The sequence below is a fragment of the Arachis ipaensis genome, chromosome B9 (assembly GCF_059453495.1).
Source record: "Arachis ipaensis isolate K30076 ecotype BB chromosome B9, ASM5945349v1, whole genome shotgun sequence".
NCBI lineage: Eukaryota > Viridiplantae > Streptophyta > Magnoliopsida > Fabales > Fabaceae > Arachis > Arachis ipaensis.
The window spans coordinates 9924582-9935846 of NC_142444.1; the positions used below are offsets into that span (position 1 = coordinate 9924582).

General features: G+C 37.6%; 1 pseudogene; it reads left to right on the forward strand.

The window, feature by feature from the left end:
• The first annotated feature begins 1348 nt into the window (after positions 1 to 1348).
• LOC148543697 (uncharacterized) lies at positions 1349 to 2090 on the forward strand (annotated as a pseudogene).
• The last annotated feature ends 9175 nt before the right edge of the window (positions 2091 to 11265 follow it).

Here is an 11265-nt window from a genome sequence, read left to right on the forward strand (position 1 = left end):
TAGCATAAACCAAAAGATTAACGATTATAAATATAAAGTCTACTCACAATGTGGTCCTAAGGGACCGAAGAGACTAAATCCAGAGTGCCGAATTAGAGGGTGAAGATGGTTGAAGTAGAATGGAACGAAAGAGTACAAAATTTGGATCGGGGCAATAGCAATTGCAATTCTCACCGCAGCAACATCAACAACACCCTAGTAGGCTAGTAGCCACAACATGGGGCAACCACGGTAACAATAGCATCGAATCTAACAGCCTACGATGGTTTAAAACTAAGCAAAGGCAAAAAGGGACATCAAGCAAGATAGGACAGAGTCAATAGTAGAACTTTACCGCAAAACAAGGCAAAAATAAGATTAGTCTTACTAAAGGAAACAAGGGGGTGGAGTATAAGCAACTCCAGTGACCCTCTCTAGCGTTGACGGTGAAGGACACAACAGAATAACGGTGGCGGCGGTTCCTCTCCTCTGGAAGTGATTCCTGCAGCAGCACAACAAGCTTTGACGAACAAGGGAGAGGCAGCGGTCAGCCGCCGTGGAGCAGAGTAATGGCTGAGGTAGCTTTAGGGTGCACTAGCGGTGAGCTTCGGTGACGGCAATGACTCCCTCCGACACGGCCCCTTCGACAGCGACATCTGTGACTCCAAAGACGAGTCCCAGCAATGACGATAGTGGTGCTGCCTTCTCTCTCTCTCTCTCTCTCTCTCTCTCTCTCTCTCTCTCTCTCTCTCTGTGGCTCTATAACTCGATGGCGGTGACGGCTTCCTTTTGCTTCGTTAATGCCGTCATCTTCTTCTCTTCTCCCCTCGGTAGACCCTCTTCTCTATTTTTTTTTCTTTTTCTTTTGTTCAAACTTCAGAGTGTGTGCATGTGTGTGAGTGAGTAAGAGTGTGTGAGTTTAATATGGGGATTAGGATTAGGGTTTGGAAAAGAGAATAAGGACAGTGTAGGAATTTTGATAAAATTAGAGGGTAAATATAAAATGTTTCAAAAAAGTTTGGGATACGCGCGTTTTGTGATAGGGGTCTCAGCATCCGAGATAAACGCAACTTCCTAATGCCTCCCTCAGCATCCGAGATATAGTTAAGGATATAATTACGGTCTCAACACCCGGAATATGTGTATTATGGTGTAGATGTCTCTGCACCTAAGATATGTTGTAGAATAAGTCTATTTATAGAGCCAATCCCAATACCTCCCCTCACACAATTCACAAACCAATCTTTTCTGTTTCTTCTTTCCATTTTGTTCTGATGGAAAATAATCAATTCTTCTTTGTTGTGGTTTATCCAATGGGATAGTCAGACACGGTGATGAATGAGTGATTTTCGAGTCTGACAAGACTGTCATGTTACGCACTTACCGGGTTGATAGCCTGGATGCGCTAAAGATGGTCATGCTAAGAAATATAGGGGGAGTAAGAACGAAGGAGGTTGGGCGGGTTGCATATAGATTTCTACACGCGCTTCAGAACGGTGGATTTACCAACCGATTATTTTGGATTAATGGGGATCAGCATGTAAGGATAATGTTCGACGTACATGCACGGCTAATGCCGCAACACGTGATGGAGTTGTATGCTGCGGTCTGTGATGTAGTTGTTGGTGGTGGATCATCTCCTTTGACTCCTGAAGTTGTGCCGCTCGAGGCAACACCGATCCACTATGCCCAGCCTCATGATAGTGCCGACGAGGACGATAGTGAAGGCAATTCAACTTATGTTGCCAGAGACTCCCATGTGCGGTGTTGGTAGGTTTCTCCTACGTCCCCCTTTTGCCATTCCTCGACTGTCGGATGTTCCTAGCCATTATTAGACATTGAACTTAGATGCAATGCAGCCAGACAATCTTCTGAATGCTGGGGACGAGGAGAATTACAACACGGATGGTGGGGTGGAATTTCAAGTTGGGCATTGGTTCAGGAACCGTGAAGCAGTTCTAATGGCGGTGAAGAACTACAGTATTCGACGGAATGCGTAGTATAGAGTTCTGGAGTCAGATAGGCTTAAATACCACTGTCGATGCAAGCAATTTACCAACGGTTGTCCATGGAGTCTTCGTGTGGCATTACGACAGAATTGGAATTACTGATACATTTTACGATTTATTTTGGATGCTTTAAAGTCTATTATGTTAGTTTTTTGTTTTGCATAATGTTGACATCTGAGCAAAATTTGTAGGGAGGTACGTCGGTTCAGTGGATCACATACCTGTCTGGCACCTACCATGTCTCAGGACCATGCTCGGCTGAATAGTGGTTTGATTTGCAAGGTCATCTTACCTATGATAAAGACTGACCTGTCGGTGTCTATCCCAGTATTGCAAAGTGTTGTGCATCAGAGTTACCATTTCAAGCTCTCATATCGAAAGGTGTGGATGGCAAAGCAGAAAATGATTGGCAAGATCTATGGCGACTCGGAAGAGTCATACAATAGGATATATGCTCAAATGCCAGTGCATCGATACAACGACGTAGACTCTGGATCCTGCCATCATGGCGATCTCTGCTCTATTGCTCTAGCCCTGCCAACCTACGCACAACAAAGACAGTTTAACAGAATTTAATTAATTATGTTCCATATTTAAACACGTGTTCAGATGTCAACCACATGGTAAATTAAAAATTATTTACAATATATACGTACCTAGAAGCAAGTAGAACCTGACGATGTTGTATCCCGCCGGACTAAAAGACAAGAACCTATGGTAGATCTACGAGACAAGAAGCGACATACACCTCGCAATGTCCGTCCCATCACGCGATGCCGCTGTGCACAATGAGTGGTAGGTATGACAGAGGTGTGCAGACCCTCATGACAACTAGTTGCAATGATCGAAATCCTCCAGCAGCGGCAGCCATCTCAAAGGCACAAGTGTAGCCGACTTGTCCGTGAACAGAAACCCCCAATCAGTATCATCAAGTAGCATCGGGCATAATGACGGAGTGTATCCGGGGCTGCTCCATCAAGAATGTGTGCCACCCGGTCCTTGAGCCACGTCATCCTGATCCCAAAAACCTGCTTCCCTCCCTCCGGCTGTGGTGGCAGCCCGGTGCCCAGTAAATCCTCAATCCACTCCCATGTCGGGTGTTCATGCCACTGCTGGAAGTCTCTGGTACAACCTCCAACGGACTCTCCACCAGTGCACAGACCAATGTGGTAGGCAACATCCTGGAGCGTGATGCTGACCTCATCCTATGGAAGGTGGAACGTGTGGGTCTCCGGCCTCTACCACTCGACAAATGCAGAAATCTAGGAATTGTCAAATATAAAATCCCTAAACTCTACTGCATGTCCAAATCCATCCTTCCTTATATAGGTGATGAGCGAATAATTTATACGCTTTTTGGCATTGTTTTTACATAGTTTTTAGTATGATTTTATTAGTTTTTAATATATTTTTATTAGTTTTTAAATAAAAATTACATTTCTGGACTTTACTATGAGTTGTATGTTTTTCTGTGATTTCAGGTAATTTCTGGCTGAAATTGAGGGACTTGAGCAAAAATCAGATTCAGAGGCTGAAGAAGGACTGCAGATGCTGTTGGATTCTGACCTCCCTGCACTCAAAGTGGATTTTCTGGAGCTACAGGAGTCCAAATGGTGTGCTCTCAATTGCGTTGGAAATTAGACATCCAGGGCTTTCCAGAAATATATAATAGTCCATCCTTTGCCCGAGTTTAGACGACACAAACTGGCGTTCAACGCCAGCTTTCTGCCATATTCTGGAGTTAAACGCCAGAAACAGGTTGCAAAGCAGAGTTAAATGCCAAAAACAGGTTACAAACTGGAGTTTAACTCCAAGGAAGACCTCTACACGTGAAAGCTTCAATGCTCAACCCAAGCACACACCAAGTGGGCCCGGAAGTGGATTTCTGCATCATTTACTCATTTCTGTAAACCCTAGTAACTAGTTTAGTATAAATAGAACTTTTTACTATTGTATTTACAATCTTTGATTAGTCTTATGCTATCTTAGACCTTTATGGAGGCTGGCCATTCGGCCATGCCTGGACCTTATACTTATGTATTTTCAACGGTAGAGTTTCTACACACCATAGATTAAGGTGTGGAGCTCTGCTGTTCCTCATGAATTAATGCAAAGTACTATTATTTTTCTATTCAACTAAAGCCTATTTCTTCTCTAAGATATTCATTCGCACACAAGAACATGATGAATGTGATGATTATGTGACACTCATCACCATTCTCACTTATGAACGCGTGCCTGACAACCACTTCCGTTCTACATGCAAACAAGCTTGAATGCATATCACTTAGCCTCCTGATCGTGAGATCAGAGTCTTCGTGGTATAGGCTAGAATTATTGGCGGCCATTCTTGAGATCCGGAAAGTATAAACCTTGTCTGTGGTATTCCGAGTAGGATCTGGGAAGGGATGGCTGTGACGAGCTTCAAACTCGCGAGTGCTGGGCGTAGTGACAGACGTAAAAGGATTACTGATTCCTATTCCAGTATGATCGAGAACCGACAGATGATTAGCCGTGCAGTGACAGCGCATTTTGGACCATTTTCACTGAGAGGACGGGATGTAGCCATTGACAACGGTGATGCCCTACATAAAGCTTGCCATGGAAAGGAGTAGGAATGATTGGATGAAGACAGCAAAAAAGCAGAGGTTCAGAAGGAACAAAAGCATCTCTATACGCTTATCTGAAATTCTCACCAATGAATTACATAAGCATCTCTATCCTGTTTTATATTTTAATTATCAAATATCCATAACCATATGAATCTGCCTGACTGAGATTTACAAGATGACCATAGCTTGCTTCAAGCCGACAATCTCCGTGGGATCGACCCTTACTCACGTAAGGTTTATTACTTGGACGACCCAGTGCACTTGCTGGTTAGTTGTGCGAAATTGTGACAAAGAATTAAGATTATAAACGTGCGTATTAAATTTTTAGCGCCGTTACCAAGGAATGAACGATCACGATTTTGTGCACCGATAGGGCAACAGGATGAACGGTAGGGGAGATCCAGGGTCACACGGCGTGCAATAGTAACCGTGATCTCTTCAATTTTCAAAACCTTTACTAGGGCAAATTAATTACAACTAAACCATTAATTGTTGCTAAACATTACTAAAACTTATAGTCCACCTAGATAAGCATTTACATTAAATATAACAGATATCTATTTATTGGACTAACAGGTTCAATGAGAGTTACCTATTTTATTTCTTTAACTTAACTCACAATAAATAAAAATTATTCTTCTATGTAAGTTTGTGAAAATTATTTCTATGCTAAATCTCATAAATTACCCTTTTATGATTCTAAATCTATTTACTTTGCCCCTCTTCAATTGGTGTGTTCTGATGTATGGGTCCTTCTCCTATGATTTCTCATCTTGGCTACAAATATTATGTTATATTTATTGATGTTTTTAGTATGTATACATGTCTTTATTTGTTGAATACAGTCACATGTTTTTTCAGCTTTTATTTAATTCAAAAAACCTTATGAAGAATCTCACAGGATGTAAAATCAAAGAGTTCCAATCAGATCATGGTAGTGAGTACAGTTCATGTCTTTTCTCAATTTTTTTTTACTCAAAAAGGTATTCTTCATAGGTACTCTTACCTTCGTACACATGAATAAAATAGATTGACTGAGAAGAAGTATAGACATTTGATAGAAACTACCTTAGTTATGCTATCTATAGCATCCATGCCTCTAACCTTTTGAGATGAAGCTGTAATTACTGCAGCATACATGATAAATCGACTTCCAACTCAAGTGTTAGATGACAATACACCTTATGAAGTTCTATTTAACAAGGTATCATATTATCATTATTTTAAAGTCTTTGGAAGCACATGTTATTCTCTTCTAACACCTTACAATAAAATTAAGTTTACATACAAATATGAAAAATGTATATTTGTTAGTTATGCTGCTGATCATAATGGATATAGGTATTTGTCAAAATCTGACAAATTATATGTCTCGGAAATATTATTTTTGATGAAATGCATTTTCCATACAAAGAATTATTTGTTAAGGATCAACATTCTCTGGACAGCAAACAATTCACTAATAAATCTAATAAATTTTTTACCTGTATCACTAACAATATACCTTCAATTGTTGAAATGAATCCTTTTGTTATATCAGATTCTACACAATATAATAATACATTACTGTTTACTCATGAATCTCCAACACCTAATCCCTCTTTATAAGACTCAAAAATACCTCTAACCCCCATCCATCACTTCAAATTCAACAAATTCTATCCTTCCTTCTTTTGGCTTTGAAGTTCACCCTCCCTTAGATAATCTCATCTCTTCTTCTATAAATTCACTTCCATCACATTCTAATTCTAAAAATAACACAAATATACATCCTATGGCAACTAGGACAAAAACTGAAAAATTAAAACTTAGGATTTTTGCTGCTACTAACACAAATAGCTCTCTAAATGATGATATTCCAAAGTCTGCTATAATAGCTTTAACTATTCCTCATTGGCATCAAACCATGAAAGAAGAATTTAAAGCCCTAGTTCAAAACCACACATGGACTCTAATTAATCCTCCACCAAATGCTAAGATTATAGGCTATGGATGGGTGTATACTATGAAAAGAAATCCAGATAGATCTATACAAAAACATAAAGCTCGATTGGTAGCTCAAAGTTATACACAATCTGAAGGAATAGACTTTGATGAGGTGTTTAGTCCTGTTATTAGACCAACCACCATTCGAGTAATTTTGAGTTTAGCTTTATCCAAGAATTGAGTTATTAGGCAGTTTGACTTTAATAATACTTTCCTGAAGGGTGATTTTAAGCAAGTTATTTATAGATTTTCTGATTCTAATTGGGCGTGTGATTTAGAGGATAGGAGATCCATTTAAGATTTTTGTGTGTTTTTTGGCTCTAATTTAGTGTCTTGATCTTGTAGAAAATAACATACAGTAAATAGGTCATCGACTGAGACAGAATTTAGGAGTTTGGCCTTTTGTGAAGCTAAGATAGTATGGATTAAGAACTTGCTGATGGAACTGGTGGGAGTGTGATGAACAGATATTTTATACGCTTTTTGGCATCATTTTCATATAGTTTTTAGTATGTTTTGTTTAAGTTTTATTGAGTTTTCATAGGTTTTAGTACCAAATTCACATTTTTAGATTCTACTTTGAGTTTGTGTGTCTTTATGCAATTTCAGATATTTTCTGGCTGAAATTGAGGAGCTGGAGCAAAAGTCTGATTCAGAGACTGAGAAAGCACTGTAGATGCTGTTCGGATCTGACCTCCTTGCATTCGAAAGAGCTTTTTGGAGCTACAGAAGTCCAAATAGAGTGTTCTCAATGGCTATAGAAAGCTAACATACAGAGCTTTTTATCAATGGATAATAGTCCATACTTTGCTTCAGAATTGAACGCCCAAAACTAGCGTTCAATGCTAGCCTCCTGCCCTATTCTAGCGTCCAACGCCCAAAGGAGAAGAGACCAGTGTCCAACGCCCATAAAGGAGCCCTAGCCAGCGTTGAACGCCCAAGAGGCCTCCTAGCACGTGGATCTCAATCAAGCTCAGTCCAAACACTCACCAAGTGGACCCCAGAGGTGGATTTTAGCACTAAAAGTCTATTTTACCCTTCTTAATGTAATCCTTAATCATTAGTTTAGTATTTAAAGACTTTTACACCTCTCATCAAGGGAGGATGCACACTTTATGTCATATTTTCGTTTATCATTGTATTTTCTATCAGTATGAGTTTCTAAACCTCCTAGGTTGAGGGGAGGATCTCTGCTGAGTTTTATAGATCAATAAAGTACTACTGTTCTATCTCAATACGTGTTTGATTCTCTATTCTAAGATGTATATCCGTTCTTCATCATTATGAATGCGTTGAACCGGCACAAGGTTATCTCATTTTACAGTGGTTCAGAGTGAGTCTTTCATCGGACAATGATAAACCACTAGTTTGATTATACATCTCCTAGACGGCTAATCCACAACTTCGTTGGGGACTTCTCGAGACACCAGTTCAGTCGAGGTATGGGGAGATTAGAGTCTTTGTGGTAGAGTATATAACCAAAGGTGCAGCATCCGCTGATCTGGAAGATTCGTCCTTGTCTGTGGCGTTTTGAGTAGGATCGCAAAAGAGAATGAACTGCAGGAGCTTCACCCTCAATTAGAATGGTTCCGCACTAACCCCGGGGTTCAGATCTGGAGGAGCATTGGCGACCTCTCAACCGGCGTTGATCACATACAGCCTGCCATAGAAGAAATCATTCACAGTTGGAATAGACAATAAGACTAGAATTAATCCAGAAGAACAAAGCATCTCCAAGCCTTAACCATCTTCTTATCATTGCATTCACCATCAACTGAGTAACGTTTTATTTATTTTCTTTTTATGCTTTCAAACAAACAAACAACTTTTCTATCCATCTGACTAAGATCTACAAGATAACCATAGCTTGCTTCAAATCACAATTTTCATGGGATCGACCCTGACTCACTCAGGTATTATTTAGACAACCCAGTGCACTTACTGATTCAGTTGTACGAATTGTGAGAATTCATGCACTAGAGTACATCTTCAAGCTTCACCAATAATATTTTGTGATAATTTAAATACTGTAATATTAACTCAGAATCCAACTCTTCATGAAAAATCCAAGCATATTCAATTGGATATTCAATTTGTGCAAGACAACAAGGTTCAGAAGTAGCATCTTCAGGTTGTGCATATACCTGGTTCAAACTAGATTGCAAACATATTAACCAAACCCTTGTATGTAGCTGCTTTTGACAAGTTTAGGAGTAAACTTAGAATTGTTCTAAGACCAATTCAAAATCTGAGGGGGGATGTCAAGCATAATATGCTAATAGATTTAACAGAAGTGTCAAGAGAAACAGACTGTTAGTGCAGTATTAATCACTTAGAATTCTTGATTTTCTTGATTAGTGGCTAGCCTATATATTATGCTCTTTCTGTCTTTTTAGGATTGTATCACTTTATTCTAATAACACATTTTTATAATTCAATTCTCATTATAATCTCTCTACTTTTATTCTCCTTTCTTGTTTTCATTCTTTGATTTTTCATTCAATTCTAAATTGTTGTGCACAATTAAGTGAAAACTCTGACATTGAGGAATTCAATTCTAACACCGATTTAATTTATACAGAAAATGAAATTCAAAATTCTTTTTCTTCTTATTAGACTTCACCATTACTCGGTGCTCAACACTCATATACTTCATTGCTCTAAACCTTTGCAACAATACACAGCGTTTTATTGTTACAATGATTCTACATTATTTTTAATTCCTAATTATTTGTGTTTAAGTGTTTGATTATTATAATTTAGTGGTTTGATTATTTATATTTTAGGTGGTATTAAGTCTCACAAAGTAAGAGACTATTGTGGCCTAACGATGCCTAAATCTAGTATCATTCTCTCAATATTGTCTTAGTTCTCGCCTCAAGTGGGGTCGCAACCACTCATATGACTTCCTTCCCGTTGCGAACATCCGAGAGCATCTGCTGAAGACATTGACCAATGCATTATAATCACATCATGTGTAAGGTTCCACTTGAAGTCCTCCTACAAAAGAAAACAAAAACACATTAATAAGAAATACTATGTTACATGTATATCAAAATTAGTTACAAAGCTAGTTACCAGTATAAAATATATATTAGAATACAAATACGCGTTAAAAATAAATTAAAACACACATGTATTTATACACAAATATATTGGTGGCTGATTTTAGGGTACGAATAGCATTTTTGCATTAATACCACAGAAAGCGATAATATAATATACCTTTCAATTACCGATAGGACTGTCAAACGGCTAGTCCGGCCCATTTAGTCCCAACCCGTTAAGTCCGTGGGTTAAATAGGTTGGACCGTTTAAGCCATTTTATTTGCGGGCTATAATTTTTCAGCCCGGACCGTTAATGGTCAGTCCGATGAGTTAAACGGGTCAGCCGCGTTTATCCTTTTATTTTATTTTTTGAAAAATATTTTGACAAAAATTATTACTTTTAGGTCAAAAATCTTTAAAAATAATATTTTTTATTTGATTGGTCAGATTTTCGGGTCGAATCAGGAGAAATATCAGCTAAAAGTACTATTTTTTTTTAAATATAAAAAAAAAAAAACGGACCACCCGTTTAACCCGTAGACTAGTTCGTTTAACCCGTCATTTTTTCGAGTTAATCGAGCTCAGTTCATTTAGCCCGAAATTTAATCGAGCTTAATTTAAAAGTAAAACCCGTCCATTTAAATGAATAAACGGTTTGGCTCGATGGATTTAACCCATTTTGACAGCCTAGTTACCGAACCATCGATCTCTAACCTCACAGAAATATTTTCATAACTAGACCAAGTTGTATCATATGTCAGCCTTATGACTTCTTTTAAATCTTGGGTGCAGTGACAGTATTATTATTAGATGGAAAACTAAGATATATATAAAAATGACAAAAATAATAAAGATGAAATTAGTGGAATTTGGTTTGGCCCAATTTAAAGACATTCCAACTCTAACACTGCAATATTCTTGATTAACTTTTGTGGCTGGCTGGAGTTACAAAATAACAATGCAAACAAGAGTTGATGATACTTGATGAGCAGAAATATAAATCCAGGATCAAAGAGACAAAACTCATATATGTACACTTTTATGGTCAATGTTCTTTCATAATTAATATTAGATATAACAGTTATCCTATGTGTATATCAAAATCAGCCATTAATAAAATCAGTTAATACTAATATAAAATATATGTTAAAATATAAATACATATTAAAAATAAATTAAACTACACATGCATTTATATACAAATACATTAATAACTAATTTTAATGACTGATTTTGATATACGAATAATATTTTTGTAAATTTAACATATTCCATTAATAATCAGCGTCACTCATATCTGTAGATAATAGGATTATGAAAAACAAAGCGAAATCTATCTTGGACATCATATTAGGTGAAGTCATTGGTGACTTAGAAGAGCAAGAAGCAATAACATGCATGCATACACTTGCATCTTATGGAGGGGTTTGGCTTACTTACATTTCGAAAACTTTTCAAGTAACTCTTGCCACGCCAATAATAACTACAGCAACCAATTTGCATTTGATATAATAGTTATTAAAAATATAACTATTTATAAAATATTGTTAGACATATAATTATTTATGTATTTTTTTTATTAATTTAAATTTTTTTAAAACGTAATTTTATGATATAGTTAGTATAAGAAC